General features: G+C 42.8%; 10 non-coding genes across 10 annotated transcripts; all 10 read left to right on the top strand.

The window, feature by feature from the left end:
- The first annotated feature begins 57 nt into the window (after nt 1-57).
- LOC141227742 (U2 spliceosomal RNA) lies at nt 58-248 on the top strand. Its single transcript, XR_012294724.1, has one exon. It is a non-coding gene; the product is annotated as a U2 spliceosomal RNA (small nuclear RNA).
- A 1,115-nt stretch (nt 249-1,363) lies between these two features.
- Nucleotides 1,364-1,554, top strand: LOC141227741 (U2 spliceosomal RNA). The gene has a single exon (XR_012294723.1). It is a non-coding gene; the product is annotated as a U2 spliceosomal RNA (small nuclear RNA).
- A 1,115-nt stretch (nt 1,555-2,669) lies between these two features.
- On the top strand, nt 2,670-2,860 carry LOC141227740 (U2 spliceosomal RNA). The gene has a single exon (XR_012294722.1). It is a non-coding gene; the product is annotated as a U2 spliceosomal RNA (small nuclear RNA).
- Nucleotides 2,861-3,972: 1,112 nt separating this feature from the next.
- Nucleotides 3,973-4,163, top strand: LOC141227739 (U2 spliceosomal RNA). Its single transcript, XR_012294721.1, has one exon. It is a non-coding gene; the product is annotated as a U2 spliceosomal RNA (small nuclear RNA).
- A 6,390-nt stretch (nt 4,164-10,553) lies between these two features.
- LOC141227173 (U2 spliceosomal RNA) lies at nt 10,554-10,742 on the top strand. Its single transcript, XR_012294271.1, has one exon. It is a non-coding gene; the product is annotated as a U2 spliceosomal RNA (small nuclear RNA).
- A 1,115-nt stretch (nt 10,743-11,857) lies between these two features.
- LOC141226997 (U2 spliceosomal RNA) lies at nt 11,858-12,048 on the top strand. Its single transcript, XR_012294110.1, has one exon. It is a non-coding gene; the product is annotated as a U2 spliceosomal RNA (small nuclear RNA).
- A 1,115-nt stretch (nt 12,049-13,163) lies between these two features.
- LOC141227738 (U2 spliceosomal RNA) lies at nt 13,164-13,354 on the top strand. The gene has a single exon (XR_012294720.1). It is a non-coding gene; the product is annotated as a U2 spliceosomal RNA (small nuclear RNA).
- Nucleotides 13,355-14,469: 1,115 nt separating this feature from the next.
- Nucleotides 14,470-14,660, top strand: LOC141227737 (U2 spliceosomal RNA). The gene has a single exon (XR_012294719.1). It is a non-coding gene; the product is annotated as a U2 spliceosomal RNA (small nuclear RNA).
- A 1,115-nt stretch (nt 14,661-15,775) lies between these two features.
- LOC141227735 (U2 spliceosomal RNA) lies at nt 15,776-15,966 on the top strand. The gene has a single exon (XR_012294717.1). It is a non-coding gene; the product is annotated as a U2 spliceosomal RNA (small nuclear RNA).
- Nucleotides 15,967-17,081: 1,115 nt separating this feature from the next.
- Nucleotides 17,082-17,272, top strand: LOC141227734 (U2 spliceosomal RNA). Its single transcript, XR_012294716.1, has one exon. It is a non-coding gene; the product is annotated as a U2 spliceosomal RNA (small nuclear RNA).
- The last annotated feature ends 654 nt before the right edge of the window (nt 17,273-17,926 follow it).

Raw genomic sequence — 17,926 nt, 5'->3', positions numbered from 1 at the left:
ACAAATGGACTTTTCAGGATCCTTGGGTGGCTCCGTAGTTTGAAACCAATTCTGGTTATCGCTTCTCGGCCTTTTGGCTAAGATCAAGTGTAGTATCTGTTCTTATCAGTTTAATATCTGATACGTCCCCTATCTGGGGACCATATATTAAATGGATTTTTAGAACAGGGAGATGGAAAAAGAGCTTGCTCTGTCCACTCCACGCATTGACCTGGTATTGCAGTATCTCCAGGACCGGTGCACCCCTTCTTTAATGCAGTTTCTAAAATCAGAAAGAATTGAATTCAATGTTTTTTGTTCATTTTGCTTGTTTGTCGGATTTTGGGATGGACTCTTTGGCTTTGCTTTTCTTCTCCTCATTGGATTTTTCATGTTCAAAGTTGCAGAAGCCAGATTACAAGCTCATTTTGGTTCAACTTCAGCAACTGTGCATTGCATTGCCATGTAATGTGATGCAATGCTATCTTTCTAGCTCTCCCTTTTTACTTCCTTTTGGATAAACAGACATATTAGGCAAGCATTTTGGAGCTTTCACCTAAATAACTACAGGTGGTGAGATAAGCTGCACAATATAATTGACCTTTCAGTATATTGTTGCACACACACCATCTATTTAGCAAATGCCCTTGTTATCAACAGCAGCCTTTTAAACTCACCTGAGCTAACAGGTATGTGCGCTGGTTACTCTGCTGCGCTTAAAATTTCTTTTTTGGTTTGCTACAATGCCTTTTCTGAAACGTTGTCTCCTTCTGCTGGAACACTGACTTCTTTCATTTAATGCCTGCAGACTATAAAAGAGAACCCAACCCAAAAAGTTTGGTTGATTAGTCTGTGGCATTCTGTTAAACTGTTGCTTATGGCGGTCTCTGTGAGCTTCTCAGCGACATTCAGCCAGCCAGGTATCCTGCCTGCAGTAGATGGAATGTGGCAATGGAACGCTGGCTGCGCGTGTCATAATAGGCTCTGAGCCTTTATATACCTGTGCACAGCAGCAGCCACCTTCAGTCTGCTGCTGGACAGCCAGCAGCAGCAGCAGCAGGAGAGGTATGTAATCAGGAGCCCTCCTGCTAAGGGTAGACAGCTGCTCGTTCCACCCCACCCCCCGCCTTAATTGGTTCTCCTCCCTTCCAACGGTGTTGAGGCGGGTGGGAACAGCAGGGGGTGAAGGTGCTGTGTTTAAAGAGGTGGAGTTATGCAGATCTAAAACGCGTGGATTGCAGCAGCAGCAAGCCGAAAAGTGCAGGCATGTAAGGGATCTAGAGGTTGACAACATGTCTTCTTAACGGGAGTCCAGGAGCTCATCTCCACAAATGGACTTTTCAGGATCCTTGGGTGGCTCCGTAGTTTGAAACCAATTCTGGTTATCGCTTCTCGGCCTTTTGGCTAAGATCAAGTGTAGTATCTGTTCTTATCAGTTTAATATCTGATACGTCCCCTATCTGGGGACCATATATTAAATGGATTTTTAGAACAGGGAGATGGAAAAAGAGCTTGCTCTGTCCACTCCACGCATTGACCTGGTATTGCAGTATCTCCAGGACCGGTGCACCCCTTCTTTAATGCAGTTTCTAAAATCAGAAAGAATTGAATTCAATGTTTTTTGTTCATTTTGCTTGTTTGTCGGATTTTGGGATGGACTCTTTGGCTTTGCTTTTCTTCTCCTCATTGGATTTTTCATGTTCAAAGTTGCAGAAGCCAGATTACAAGCTCATTTTGGTTCAACTTCAGCAACTGTGCATTGCATTGCCATGTAATGTGATGCAATGCTATCTTTCTAGCTCTCCCTTTTTACTTCCTTTTGGATAAACAGACATATTAGGCAAGCATTTTGGAGCTTTCACCTAAATAACTACAGGTGGTGAGATAAGCTGCACAATATAATTGACCTTTCAGTATATTGTTGCACACACACCATCTATTTAGCAAATGCCCTTGTTATCAACAGCAGCCTTTTAAACTCACCTGAGCTAACAGGTATGTGCGCTGGTTACTCTGCTGTGCTTAAAATTTCTTTTTTGGTTTGCTACAATGCCTTTTCTGAAACGTTGTCTCCTTCTGCTGGAACACTGACTTCTTTCATTTAATGCCTGCAGACTATAAAAGAGAACCCAACCCAAAAAGTTTGGTTGATTAGTCTGTGGCATTCTGTTAAACTGTTGCTTATGGCGGTCTCTGTGAGCTTCTCAGCGACATTCAGCCAGCCAGGTATCCTGCCTGCAGTAGATGGAATGTGGCAATGGAACGCTGGCTGCGCGTGTCATAATAGGCTCTGAGCCTTTATATACCTGTGCACAGCAGCAGCCACCTTCAGTCTGCTGCTGGACAGCCAGCAGCAGCAGCAGCAGGAGAGGTATGTAATCAGGAGCCCTCCTGCTAAGGGTAGACAGCTGCTCGTTCCACCCCACCCCCCGCCTTAATTGGTTCTCCTCCCTTCCAACGGTGTTGAGGCGGGTGGGAACAGCAGGGGGTGAAGGTGCTGTGTTTAAAGAGGTGGAGTTATGCAGATCTAAAACGCGTGGATTGCAGCAGCAGCAAGCCGAAAAGTGCAGGCATGTAAGGGATCTAGAGGTTGACAACATGTCTTCTTAACGGGAGTCCAGGAGCTCATCTCCACAAATGGACTTTTCAGGATCCTTGGGTGGCTCCGTAGTTTGAAACCAATTCTGGTTATCGCTTCTCGGCCTTTTGGCTAAGATCAAGTGTAGTATCTGTTCTTATCAGTTTAATATCTGATACGTCCCCTATCTGGGGACCATATATTAAATGGATTTTTAGAACAGGGAGATGGAAAAAGAGCTTGCTCTGTCCACTCCACGCATTGACCTGGTATTGCAGTATCTCCAGGACCGGTGCACCCCTTCTTTAATGCAGTTTCTAAAATCAGAAAGAATTGAATTCAATGTTTTTTGTTCATTTTGCTTGTTTGTCGGATTTTGGGATGGACTCTTTGGCTTTGCTTTTCTTCTCCTCATTGGATTTTTCATGTTCAAAGTTGCAGAAGCCAGATTACAAGCTCATTTTGGTTCAACTTCAGCAACTGTGCATTGCATTGCCATGTAATGTGATGCAATGCTATCTTTCTAGCTCTCCCTTTTTACTTCCTTTTGGATAAACAGACATATTAGGCAAGCATTTTGGAGCTTTCACCTAAATAACTACAGGTGGTGAGATAAGCTGCACAATATAATTGACCTTTCAGTATATTGTTGCACACACACCATCTATTTAGCAAATGCCCTTGTTATCAACAGCAGCCTTTTAAACTCACCTGAGCTAACAGGTATGTGCGCTGGTTACTCTGCTGCGCTTAAAATTTCTTTTTTGGTTTGCTACAATGCCTTTTCTGAAACGTTGTCTCCTTCTGCTGGAACACTGACTTCTTTCATTTAATGCCTGCAGACTATAAAAGAGAACCCAACCCAAAAAGTTTGGTTGATTAGTCTGTGGCATTCTGTTAAACTGTTGCTTATGGCGGTCTCTGTGAGCTTCTCAGCGACATTCAGCCAGCCAGGTATCCTGCCTGCAGTAGATGGAATGTGGCAATGGAACGCTGGCTGCGCGTGTCATAATAGGCTCTGAGCCTTTATATACCTGTGCACAGCAGCAGCCACCTTCAGTCTGCTGCTGGACAGCCAGCAGCAGCAGCAGGAGAGGTATGTAATCAGGAGCCCTCCTGCTAAGGGTAGACAGCTGCTCGTTCCACCCCACCCCCCGCCTTAATTGGTTCTCCTCCCTTCCAACGGTGTTGAGGCGGGTGGGAACAGCAGGGGGTGAAGGTGCTGTGTTTAAAGAGGTGGAGTTATGCAGATCTAAAACGCGTGGATTGCAGCAGCAGCAAGCCGAAAAGTGCAGGCATGTAAGGGATCTAGAGGTTGACAACATGTCTTCTTAACGGGAGTCCAGGAGCTCATCTCCACAAATGGACTTTTCAGGATCCTTGGGTGGCTCCGTAGTTTGAAACCAATTCTGGTTATCGCTTCTCGGCCTTTTGGCTAAGATCAAGTGTAGTATCTGTTCTTATCAGTTTAATATCTGATACGTCCCCTATCTGGGGACCATATATTAAATGGATTTTTAGAACAGGGAGATGGAAAAAGAGCTTGCTCTGTCCACTCCACGCATTGACCTGGTATTGCAGTATCTCCAGGACCGGTGCACCCCTTCTTTAATGCAGTTTCTAAAATCAGAAAGAATTGAATTCAATGTTTTTTGTTCATTTTGCTTGTTTGTCGGATTTTGGGATGGACTCTTTGGCTTTGCTTTTCTTCTCCTCATTGGATTTTTCATGTTCAAAGTTGCAGAAGCCAGATTACAAGCTCATTTTGGTTCAACTTCAGCAACTGTGCATTGCATTGCCATGTAATGTGATGCAATGCTATCTTTCTAGCTCTCCCTTTTTACTTCCTTTTGGATAAACAGACATATTAGGCAAGCATTTTGGAGCTTTCACCTAAATAACTACAGGTGGTGAGATAAGCTGCACAATATAATTGACCTTTCAGTATATTGTTGCACACACACCATCTATTTAGCAAATGCCCTTGTTATCAACAGCAGCCTTTTAAACTCACCTGAGCTAACAGGTATGTGCGCTGGTTACTCTGCTGCGCTTAAAATTTCTTTTTTGGTTTGCTACAATGCCTTTTCTGAAACGTTGTCTCCTTCTGCTGGAACACTGACTTCTTTCATTTAATGCCTGCAGACTATAAAAGAGAACCCAACCCAAAAAGTTTGGTTGATTAGTCTGTGGCATTCTGTTAAACTGTTGCTTATGGCGGTCTCTGTGAGCTTCTCAGCGACATTCAGCCAGCCAGGTATCCTGCCTGCAGTAGATGGAATGTGGCAATGGAACGCTGGCTGCGCGTGTCATAATAGGCTCTGAGCCTTTATATACCTGTGCACAGCAGCAGCCACCTTCAGTCTGCTGCTGGACAGCCAGCAGCAGCAGCAGCAGGAGAGGTATGTAATCAGGAGCCCTCCTGCTAAGGGTAGACAGCTGCTCGTTCCACCCCACCCCCCGCCTTAATTGGTTCTCCTCCCTTCCAACGGTGTTGAGGCGGGTGGGAACAGCAGGGGGTGAAGGTGCTGTGTTTAAAGAGGTGGAGTTATGCAGATCTAAAACGCGTGGATTGCAGCAGCAGCAAGCCGAAAAGTGCAGGCATGTAAGGGATCTAGAGGTTGACAACATGTCTTCTTAACGGGAGTCCAGGAGCTCATCTCCACAAATGGACTTTTCAGGATCCTTGGGTGGCTCCGTAGTTTGAAACCAATTCTGGTTATCGCTTCTCGGCCTTTTGGCTAAGATCAAGTGCTTTATTGCAGGAGATTGTGGTTGAAGGGCACTCGGGTACCCCTCTCCTTGGCCTGGCAGGATCGTCCACTTTGGTGGACTTAACCTGCTTGCTGCTATTAGGGAGAGGGCTTAGTCCCAGGGTAACGAGTTGCGATCCCCCAGCTTCCAGGTGTTTTTCGTTGCAAGAACACTGGGAGCGCAGATTGCAAGCGGCTGCAATTTGCAACCTTGTTGCGTTTTTCCATGGAGGTTGACCCTAACCTCGTGCCTCTTTATGCGAGGCTAAAAAACTCTATCCGAGTTCACTTCACGGCGGGTGGCTCGGATATGAGGAAATTAGGGTATGTAGTCCAGGACGTGCTCAGGAACCTTCTTGGCGTACAAAGGAATGAAATTCTCTCCATCCAGGATTATCCCAGAAGAGGTGACTATGACATCACATTCACCGGAGAAGGTATTTTTAGAGATGTACTAGAAAAGTTAAAAAAAGTTGAAAATAGTCCTGTTTTGAAAGGGATACAAATTGTTGAGCACGTCCTGGATGAGGTAAGACTGGTTATTGTAAAAATATTTTCGCCCTTTGTTTCTGCTCCAGAAGTAATGTCATTTCTAGCAATTTATTTTAAAAGTGTTAAATGTATTGGGAAGATATTAAACGAATATAACATATGGACATCTAAGTGGAAATTCCTTGTGAAGTGTACAAGAGATCCAAATACATCAGGTGGTATACGGCTCCCCCCTGCCCGTTTCAAAATTGGGCAAACAAATGGGGATTTCTTCTTTTCTGGGATGCCAGTATATTGCAGAAATTGTGGGCGCTATGGTCATTCAAAAGAAAACTGTCATGTATCATGTAGAAATTGTGCTAGTGAAGAACATGAGACAAAAGAATGCCCTAAGGAAAAGAAATGCAGTTTTTGCCAGACTCCAGGTCACTTTTATTTTTCTTGCCCTCACAGATTTCGGGAAGATGAGCAAAATGGGAAGTCCAAGACGTCCGACCAAGGACCAAAAGATCAGACCACCCCTCAGGAGGAGGAACAACAACCTGGAGCCTCTGGAGACAATAAGGGCGTACCAAATAGTGAAGTGTCTCCAGAGTCTATGACAGGTAAAATACCAAATCCCAAAACCTGGCTGCAGGACCTGCGGGAGTCCAAAAGGAGGGCTGAGAAGGAGCAGAAGGGCACTACTGGTAAGGTCAAAAGGGACCGGCAAAAGGCCGACACAGAAGCCCATGCCCAGTCTGGGTCTCCTAGTGCTGAGGGCGCTGAGTGGATAAAGGTGGGTCCTAAGAAAAAGAAAAAGGGTGGTTCGGAGGAGGCAGCAGGAGGTGAACAGATGGACACTTCTCCTGAAGGGGACGTGGACGCTGGACCCTCAGGGGTTTCGGTCTCCGCTGCTACAGGTGGGGACCGGGATCTTGCTGCCTCTGAAGAGTCAGAGGCTCTGCCTTGTGCGCAACCTCCTCCTATAGGACGACCTTCTACAGGTCAAACAGGGGCGGCGGATCCCCTCGGAGACCCACCTGATGAGGAACTGCATGGCCAGCCAATGGAGACCCAGCGGGTTCTGCCAGCCAGCCCTCCGAGCTATGCCAGTGTAGCGTCGGGTTTATATAAATGTGGTAATCTTTCCTCCTCCACGGAGACTCTCGTGACGATACTATCAGATGAGGAGGGAGGCGCAAGCCCAGTGGTCTGATCAGGTTCATCGGACAGGTAAATCCGTTGCTCTTAGTTACCTAAGTAAAATTTCTACATTTTCTAATGATGGCTGAACTCAAAGGTATTTCCCTCAACGTGAGAGGCATAAAATCTAACACGAGAAGAACTGCTCTTTTTAATTTTTTTACGTGTTTTACTGCATCTGTATTTTTTCTGCAAGAATGTAATATCCCACATGAAATGTCATATCAAAAATATAAAGATGAGTGGAAGTGTGGGCCATCTGTCTGGTCCGGATCGAATGCTGCAGGATCAGCGGGTGTAGCCATACTTTTTAAAGGGAACGTTTTAATTGATTTTATTCAGGAAATTTTACCAGGTCGTATTTTATTAGTGAAAGCTTTTATTGATGGTATTAGATGGCAGTTTTTAAATTTTTATGGATCAACAGAGAAAAATGAAAGAGCCGAAATGCTTGATCTTTTACCATTATTTATTAATAACTCTGAACCTTTTATCTTAGCAGGGGATTTTAATTGTGTTTTAAAAGGTGAAAACCGGCGCTCCAGCTCTGTAAGCAGGAACTACGATAAAACCTCAGGTATGCTACATGATATAGTCAAAGATGCTAAATTGATAGACATATATAAAGAGTGTCATAGTGATAGCCCAGAGGACGCCGGTTTCACTTGGAGCAATGCTAATTGTAGCTCTAGGATTGATTTTATTTTTGGTTCAGATAAAACAATACCTGCCAAATGTGAAGTTTTAACTAATATATTTTCAGACCATAAACTTTTATCCTTTACCATAAAAGTAAATGACAACAAAAAATGTGGTAAGAAAAGCTGGAAAATGAACGTATCCCTTTTAACCGACCCGCAGATTTTATCAGATTTTATTGAGTTTTATAGGAAATGTAGAAAAGGGAAAAAAACAAATGAGACTATGAGTGTATGGTGGGATAGAATGAAAGTAAAAATAAAAGACTTTTTTATTAAAAAGAGTATATGTAGAGCCAAAGAAAAATATGAAGAATATAGAATTTTAAATACCCGCCTACAAACATTGTTTAAGCTCAGAGACAATGGGATAGATGTACAAGTTGATATTTCAAACTTAAAAGAAGAGATTTCAAAATGGCTAGAACAAAAAGGAAAAGAGATAATTTTTCGTTCTAGAGTACAACATATAGAAGAAAATGAAAAGTGTTCCAGATATTTTTTTAGGAAAAATAAAAAAGAAAAAGTGATAATTGACCATATAGATGGTGAGAATAATATAAAAAATATGCTGGGTAAAGTTGAGGGTTTTTTTTCTAATCTTTTTAATGGAAAAAATATAGATAATAAATTAATGGATGATTCGCTGCAAGGACTAACAGCTGTTTTAGATCCCGCATCCCAAGAGTTTTTATCCCAAGTTTTAACGGAACAAGAAGTGTTAAAAACTATTAAAAGTTTTAAAACTGGAAAGGTCCCTGGTCCTGATGGCATCCCAATAGAATTTTATGTATGTTTTTATGATATTTTAAAAGATGATTTGTTTTATTTGTTTACTGAGGTTTTTAATAATAAGGTTTTATTAAATTCCTGGAAGAAAGGTGAAGTCTCCCTCCTATACAAAAAAGGCGATAAATCAAAATTAGAAAACTGGAGACCAATAACACTTTTAAATTGTGACTATAAAATAATGGCTAAAATTTGTGCAAATCGTCTAAAAGAAGTCATCAGCAAAGTTATTCATTCTAATCAAGTGTGTGGGGTGCCGGGGCGCAGTATATGGGACAATCTGAATTTAGTGAAAGACTGTATTGAGGATGTGAAAGACAGAAAGGGGAAAATGGCGATTTTATCTATTGATTTTGAAAAAGCATTTGACCGTGTCTCACACTTTTATCTTTTTAAAGTTTTAGAGAAAATGGGCATACCAGAAGGGTTTTTACTATCGCTTAAAGCATTTTACAAGGATTGTACAAGTAAGATTTTAGTGAATGGTTTTAAGACACAAGAGGTATTTTTACGGTCAGGGGTGAAACAGGGATGCCCTCTGTCCCCCCTACTGTTTATCTGTGCACTGGAACCAATGTTATGTGCAATACGCCAAAATAAACAGATATGCGGTGTCCCTCTGCCTGGAAGCGGTGGTTTGGAGGCCAAGGTTGTAGGCTACATGGATGACGTGGCGGTCTTGTGTACAGATGCACCATCACTTACGGCCACTCTCCATCAAGTGCAATCCTTTTGCCTAGCTTCTGGTTTTAAAATCAATTTTAATAAGTGTAACATTTTAAGTGTTGGGGGGATGATTTTACGTGATGTACCAATTAATGTCTCCGAATCCATTTCCATTTTAGGTATATCATTCACTGAAAATAATGATGGTTATAATAGTTGGGAAACAGTTACACAGAAAGTAAATACGAAAATATGTATGTGGAACATGAGGAGACTTACAATGGAGGGTAAAGTATTGGTTTTAAAGATGGTGATTTTACCTCTTTTATTGTATCTTAGCATGGTTTTCCCCCCGCCTGTTAATGTTTTAAAAAAGATAACCAAAACCTGTTTTACCTTCTTTTGGAACTCAAAAATGGAAAAGCTGAAAAGAGAAATCGTGATGAAATCAAAAGTAAAAGGTGGTAAAGATTTTCCAGATTTTAATAGGTTTCTTTTAATCCATCTGTTCGTTTACTGTTTTAATGCCCTTTTTAAGAATCACTATTGGTCCTTTTTTATGCGTTTTAATACAGGATTTTTTATGAGAAAGTTTGGATGGTATGAAGTTAATATATCTGTGCCCCATGCTTTTAATTTGTCGACGCATTATGAGATTTTAAGGAAAATAGTGTCCGATTTTAATTTAGGGACTAAGAAAATAGAGGAATTAAGAAATAGTAAGAAACTAATTAAAGAAATACGTAAAAGTGAGGAAATATGTAATGTTGACAGATATGATGATGACAAATCTATGTCTATCTGGAAAATGATTAACGTTTTTTATCTTTTTAATGAACAGAGAGATCTGGCTTGGAGTTGCATGCACCGCTGTCTTCCTTGCCGGGCATTCCAATACAGAAGAGGATTTGTGAGGTCTGCCATCTGCCCAAGAGCCGGATGCCAAGACGAGGAAACGGTGGAACATCTATTATGGACATGTAATTTTGCAAAGGATTTCTGGAGAAGACTGCTCCCCCTACTGGAAAGGGTGGCAGACCTCAAGGACTTTACATATAAAACTGTGCTATACGGACTTATGGAATGCCCCACAATGGACCAGTACACAATGGCTTGGAAGACAGTGAACTGCGCCAAGTCATCTCTCTGGAAAGCGCGCAACATTGCTATTTTTAAACAAGATGTTTTATCAGTGAATGATGTTTTAAGTTTATGTTTATGTGAAATGTATACTTATTATTTAATTGACAAAAAGAAGAATATACATATTTCCAAAAAATGGCTTGTTCACCAATGGAACCTAATTATTTAAAATCTTTGTATTTTTTTGTTTTGTAAATTTCATTTGTCTTTTAACGTTTGGTATTTGTGTAATTATGCTTGTAATTTGTTAAAATTTTAATAAACGGTTTTATCCCTCTGCAGGGGATAGCCAAATAAAAAAAAAAATCTGTTCTTATCAGTTTAATATCTGATACGTCCCCTATCTGGGGACCATATATTAAATGGATTTTTAGAACAGGGAGATGGAAAAAGAGCTTGCTCTGTCCACTCCACGCATTGACCTGGTATTGCAGTATCTCCAGGACCGGTGCACCCCTTCTTTAATGCAGTTTCTAAAATCAGAAAGTATTGAATTCAATGTTTTTTGTTCATTTTGCTTGTTTGTCGGATTTTGGGATGGACTCTTTGGCTTTGCTTTTCTTCTCCTCATTGGATTTTTCATGTTCAAAGTTGCAGAAGCCAGATTACAAGCTCATTTTGGTTCAACTTCAGCAACTGTGCATTGCATTGCCATGTAATGTGATGCAATGCTATCTTTCTAGCTCTCCCCTTTTACTTCCTTTTGGATAAACAGACATATTAGGCAAGCATTTTGGAGCTTTCACCTAAATAACTACAGGTGGTGAGATAAGCTGCACAATATAATTGACCTTTCAGTATATTGTTGCACACACACCATCTATTTAGCAAATGCCCTTGTTATCAACAGCAGCCTTTTAAACTCACCTGAGCTAACAGGTATGTGCGCTGGTTACTCTGCTGCGCTTAAAATTTCTTTTTTGGTTTGCTACAATGCCTTTTCTGAAACGTTGTCTCCTTCTGCTGGAACACTGACTTCTTTCATTTAATGCCTGCAGACTATAAAAGAGAACCCAACCCAAAAAGTTTGGTTGATTAGTCTGTGGCATTCTGTTAAACTGTTGCTTATGGCGGTCTCTGTGAGCTTCTCAGCGACATTCAGCCAGCCAGGTATCCTGCCTGCAGTAGATGGAATGTGGCAATGGAACGCTGGCTGCGCGTGTCATAATAGGCTCTGAGCCTTTATATACCTGTGCACAGCAGCAGCCACCTTCAGTCTGCTGCTGGACAGCCAGCAGCAGCAGCAGCAGGAGAGGTATGTAATCAGGAGCCCTCCTGCTAAGGGTAGACAGCTGCTCGTTCCACCCCACCCCCCGCCTTAATTGGTTCTCCTCCCTTCCAACGGTGTTGAGGCGGGTGGGAACAGCAGGGGGTGAAGGTGCTGTGTTTAAAGAGGTGGAGTTATGCAGATCTAAAACGCGTGGATTGCAGCAGCAGCAAGCCGAAAAGTGCAGGCATGTAAGGGATCTAGAGGTTGACAACATGTCTTCTTAACGGGAGTCCAGGAGCTCATCTCCACAAATGGACTTTTCAGGATCCTTGGGTGGCTCCGTAGTTTGAAACCAATTCTGGTTATCGCTTCTCGGCCTTTTGGCTAAGATCAAGTGTAGTATCTGTTCTTATCAGTTTAATATCTGATACATCCCCTATCTGGGGACCATATATTAAATGGATTTTTAGAACAGGGAGATGGAAAAAGAGCTTGCTCTGTCCACTCCACGCATTGACCTGGTATTGCAGTATCTCCAGGACCGGTGCACCCCTTCTTTAATGCAGTTTCTAAAATCAGAAAGAATTGAATTCAATGTTTTTTGTTCATTTTGCTTGTTTGTCGGATTTTGGGATGGACTCTTTGGCTTTGCTTTTCTTCTCCTCATTGGATTTTTCATGTTCAAAGTTGCAGAAGCCAGATTACAAGCTCATTTTGGTTCAACTTCAGCAACTGTGCATTGCATTGCCATGTAATGTGATGCAATGCTATCTTTCTAGCTCTCCCTTTTTACTTCCTTTTGGATAAACAGACATATTAGGCAAGCATTTTGGAGCTTTCACCTAAATAACTACAGGTGGTGAGATAAGCTGCACAATATAATTGACCTTTCAGTATATTGTTGCACACACACCATCTATTTAGCAAATGCCCTTGTTATCAACAGCAGCCTTTTAAACTCACCTGAGCTAACAGGTATGTGCGCTGGTTACTCTGCTGCGCTTAAAATTTCTTTTTTGGTTTGCTACAATGCCTTTTCTGAAACGTTGTCTCCTTCTGCTGGAACACTGACTTCTTTCATTTAATGCCTGCAGACTATAAAAGAGAACCCAACCCAAAAAGTTTGGTTGATTAGTCTGTGGCATTCTGTTAAACTGTTGCTTATGGCGGTCTCTGTGAGCTTCTCAGCGACATTCAGCCAGCCAGGTATCCTGCCTGCAGTAGATGGAATGTGGCAATGGAACGCTGGCTGCGCGTGTCATAATAGGCTCTGAGCCTTTATATACCTGTGCACAGCAGCAGCCACCTTCAGTCTGCTGCTGGACAGCCAGCAGCAGCAGCAGCAGGAGAGGTATGTAATCAGGAGCCCTCCTGCTAAGGGTAGACAGCTGCTCGTTCCACCCCACCCCCCGCCTTAATTGGTTCTCCTCCCTTCCAACGGTGTTGAGGCGGGTGGGAACAGCAGGGGGTGAAGGTGCTGTGTTTAAAGAGGTGGAGTTATGCAGATCTAAAACGCGTGGATTGCAGCAGCAGCAAGCCGAAAAGTGCAGGCATGTAAGGGATCTAGAGGTTGACAACATGTCTTCTTAACGGGAGTCCAGGAGCTCATCTCCACAAATGGACTTTTCAGGATCCTTGGGTGGCTCCGTAGTTTGAAACCAATTCTGGTTATCGCTTCTCGGCCTTTTGGCTAAGATCAAGTGTAGTATCTGTTCTTATCAGTTTAATATCTGATACGTCCCCTATCTGGGGACCATATATTAAATGGATTTTTAGAACAGGGAGATGGAAAAAGAGCTTGCTCTGTCCACTCCACGCATTGACCTGGTATTGCAGTATCTCCAGGACCGGTGCACCCCTTCTTTAATGCAGTTTCTAAAATCAGAAAGAATTGAATTCAATGTTTTTTGTTCATTTTGCTTGTTTGTCGGATTTTGGGATGGACTCTTTGGCTTTGCTTTTCTTCTCCTCATTGGATTTTTCATGTTCAAAGTTGCAGAAGCCAGATTACAAGCTCATTTTGGTTCAACTTCAGCAACTGTGCATTGCATTGCCATGTAATGTGATGCAATGCTATCTTTCTAGCTCTCCCTTTTTACTTCCTTTTGGATAAACAGACATATTAGGCAAGCATTTTGGAGCTTTCACCTAAATAACTACAGGTGGTGAGATAAGTTGCACAATATAATTGACCTTTCAGTATATTGTTGCACACACACCATCTATTTAGCAAATGCCCTTGTTATCAACAGCAGCCTTTTAAACTCACCTGAGCTAACAGGTATGTGCGCTGGTTACTCTGCTGCGCTTAAAATTTCTTTTTTGGTTTGCTACAATGCCTTTTCTGAAACGTTGTCTCCTTCTGCTGGAACACTGACTTCTTTCATTTAATGCCTGCAGACTATAAAAGAGAACCCAACCCAAAAAGTTTGGTTGATTAGTCTGTGGCATTCTGTTAAACTGTTGCTTATGGCGGTCTCTGTGAGCTTCTCAGCGACATTCAGCCAGCCAGGTATCCTGCCTGCAGTAGATGGAATGTGGCAATGGAACGCTGGCTGCGCGTGTCATAATAGGCTCTGAGCCTTTATATACCTGTGCACAGCAGCAGCCACCTTCAGTCTGCTGCTGGACAGCCAGCAGCAGCAGCAGCAGGAGAGGTATGTAATCAGGAGCCCTCCTGCTAAGGGTAGACAGCTGCTCGTTCCACCCCACCCCCCGCCTTAATTGGTTCTCCTCCCTTCCAACGGTGTTGAGGCGGGTGGGAACAGCAGGGGGTGAAGGTGCTGTGTTTAAAGAGGTGGAGTTATGCAGATCTAAAACGCGTGGATTGCAGCAGCAGCAAGCCGAAAAGTGCAGGCATGTAAGGGATCTAGAGGTTGACAACATGTCTTCTTAACGGGAGTCCAGGAGCTCATCTCCACAAATGGACTTTTCAGGAACCTTGGGTGGCTCCGTAGTTTGAAACCAATTCTGGTTATCGCTTCTCGGCCTTTTGGCTAAGATCAAGTGTAGTATCTGTTCTTATCAGTTTAATATCTGATACGTCCCCTATCTGGGGACCATATATTAAATGGATTTTTAGAACAGGGAGATGGAAAAAGAGCTTGCTCTGTCCACTCCACGCATTGACCTGGTATTGCAGTATCTCCAGGACCGGTGCACCCCTTCTTTAATGCAGTTTCTAAAATCAGAAAGAATTGAATTCAATGTTTTTTGTTCATTTTGCTTGTTTGTCGGATTTTGGGATGGACTCTTTGGCTTTGCTTTTCTTCTCCTCATTGGATTTTTCATGTTCAAAGTTGCAGAAGCCAGATTACAAGCTCATTTTGGTTCAACTTCAGCAACTGTGCATTGCATTGCCATGTAATGTGATGCAATGCTATCTTTCTAGCTCTCCCTTTTTACTTCCTTTTGGATAAACAGACATATTAGGCAAGCATTTTGGAGCTTTTACCTAAATAACTACAGGTGGTGAGATAAGCTGCACAATATAATTGACCTTTCAGTATATTGTTGCACACACACCATCTATTTAGCAAATGCCCTTGTTATCAACAGCAGCCTTTTAAACTCACCTGAGCTAACAGGTATGTGCGCTGGTTACTCTGCTGCGCTTAAAATTTCTTTTTTGGTTTGCTACAATGCCTTTTCTGAAACGTTGTCTCCTTCTGCTGGAACACTGACTTCTTTCATTTAATGCCTGCAGACTATAAAAGAGAACCCAACCCAAAAAGTTTGGTTGATTAGTCTGTGGCATTCTGTTAAACTGTTGCTTATGGCGGTCTCTGTGAGCTTCTCAGCGACATTCAGCCAGCCAGGTATCCTGCCTGCAGTAGATGGAATGTGGCAATGGAACGCTGGCTGCGCGTGTCATAATAGGCTCTGAGCCTTTATATACCTGTGCACAGCAGCAGCCACCTTCAGTCTGCTGCTGGACAGCCAGCAGCAGCAGCAGCAGGAGAGGTATGTAATCAGGAGCCCTCCTGCTAAGGGTAGACAGCTGCTCGTTCCACCCCACCCTCCGCCTTAATTGGTTCTCCTCCCTTCCAACGGTGTTGAGGCGGGTGGGAACAGCAGGGGGTGAAGGTGCTGTGTTTAAAGAGGTGGAGTTATGCAGATCTAAAACGCGTGGATTGCAGCAGCAGCAAGCCGAAAAGTGCAGGCATGTAAGGGATCTAGAGGTTGACAACATGTCTTCTTAACGGGAGTCCAGGAGCTCATCTCCACAAATGGACTTTTCAGGATCCTTGGGTGGCTCCGTAGTTTGAAACCAATTCTGGTTATCGCTTCTCGGCCTTTTGGCTAAGATCAAGTGTAGTATCTGTTCTTATCAGTTTAATATCTGATACGTCCCCTATCTGGGGACCATATATTAAATGGATTTTTAGAACAGGGAGATGGAAAAAGAGCTTGCTCTGTCCACTCCACGCATTGACCTGGTATTGCAGTATCTCCAGGACCGGTGCACCCCTTCTTTAATGCAGTTTCTAAAATCAGAAAGAATTGAATTCAATGTTTTTTGTTCATTTTGCTTGTTTGTCGGATTTTGGGATGGACTCTTTGGCTTTGCTTTTCTTCTCCTCATTGGATTTTTCATGTTCAAAGTTGCAGAAGCCAGATTACAAGCTCATTTTGGTTCAACTTCAGCAACTGTGCATTGCATTGCCATGTAATGTGATGCAATGCTATCTTTCTAGCTCTCCCTTTTTACTTCCTTTTGGACAAACAGACATATTAGGCAAGCATTTTGGAGCTTTCACCTAAATAACTACAGGTGGTGAGATAAGCTGCACAATATAATTGACCTTTCAGTATATTGTTGCACACACACCATCTATTTAGCAAATGCCCTTGTTATCAACAGCAGCCTTTTAAACTCACCTGAGCTAACAGGTATGTGCGCTGGTTACTCTGCTGCGCTTAAAATTTCTTTTTTGGTTTGCTAAAATGCCTTTTCTGAAACGTTGTCTCCTTCTGCTGGAACACTGACTTCTTTCATTTAATGCCTGCAGACTATAAAAGAGAACCCAACCCAAAAAGTTTGGTTGATTAGTCTGTGGCATTCTGTTAAACTGTTGCTTATGGCGGTCTCTGTGAGCTTCTCAGCGACATTCAGCCAGCCAGGTATCCTGCCTGCAGTAGATGGAATGTGGCAATGGAACGCTGGCTGCGCGTGTCATAATAGGCTCTGAGCCTTTATATACCTGTGCACAGCAGCAGCCACCTTCAGTCTGCTGCTGGACAGCCAGCAGCAGCAGCAGCAGGAGAGGTATGTAATCAGGAGCCCTCCTGCTAAGGGTAGACAGCTGCTCGTTCCACCCCACCCCCCGCCTTAATTGGTTCTCCTCCCTTCCAACGGTGTTGAGGCGGGTGGGAACAGCAGGGGGTGAAGGTGCTGTGTTTAAAGAGGTGGAGTTATGCAGATCTAAAACGCGTGGATTGCAGCAGCAGCAAGCCGAAAAGTGCAGGCATGTAAGGGATCTAGAGGTTGACAACATGTCTTCTTAACGGGAGTCCAGGAGCTCATCTCCACAAATGGACTTTTCAGGATCCTTGGGTGGCTCCGTAGTTTGAAACCAATTCTGGTTATCGCTTCTCGGCCTTTTGGCTAAGATCAAGTGTAGTATCTGTTCTTATCAGTTTAATATCTGATACGTCCCCTATCTGGGGACCATATATTAAATGGATTTTTAGAACAGGGAGATGGAAAAAGAGCTTGCTCTGTCCACTCCACGCATTGACCTGGTATTGCAGTATCTCCAGGACCGGTGCACCCCTTCTTTAATGCAGTTTCTAAAATCAGAAAGAATTGAATTCAATGTTTTTTGTTCATTTTGCTTGTTTGTCGGATTTTGGGATGGACTCTTTGGCTTTGCTTTTCTTCTCCTCATTGGATTTTTCATGTTCAAAGTTGCAGAAGCCAGATTACAAGCTCATTTTGGTTCAACTTCAGCAACTGTGCATTGCATTGCCATGTAATGTGATGCAATGCTATCTTTCTAGCTCTCCCTTTTTACTTCCTTTTGGATAAACAGACATATTAGGCAAGCATTTTGGAGCTTTCACCTAAATAACTACAGGTGGTGAGATAAGCTGCACAATATAATTGACCTTTCAGTATATTGTTGCACACACACCATCTATTTAGCAAATGCCCTTGTTATCAACAGCAGCCTTTTAAACTCACCTGAGCTAACAGGTATGTGCGCTGGTTACTCTGCTGCGCTTAAAATTTCTTTTTTGGTTTGCTACAATGCCTTTTCTGAAACGTTGTCTCCTTCTGCTGGAACACTGACTTCTTTCATTTAATGCCTGCAGACTATAAAAGAGAACCCAACCCAAAAAGTTTGGTTGATTAGTCTGTGGCATTCTGTTAAACTGTTGCTTATGGCGGTCTCTGTGAGCTTCTCAGCGACATTCAGCCAGCCAGGTA

Source organism: Phyllobates terribilis, unplaced genomic scaffold (assembly GCF_046119375.1).
Source record: "Phyllobates terribilis strain yellow unplaced genomic scaffold, ASM4611937v1 Scaffold_416__1_contigs__length_1633014, whole genome shotgun sequence".
Classification (NCBI taxonomy): domain Eukaryota; kingdom Metazoa; phylum Chordata; class Amphibia; order Anura; family Dendrobatidae; genus Phyllobates; species Phyllobates terribilis.
This window is presented reverse-complemented; position numbering and strand designations above follow the sequence as displayed.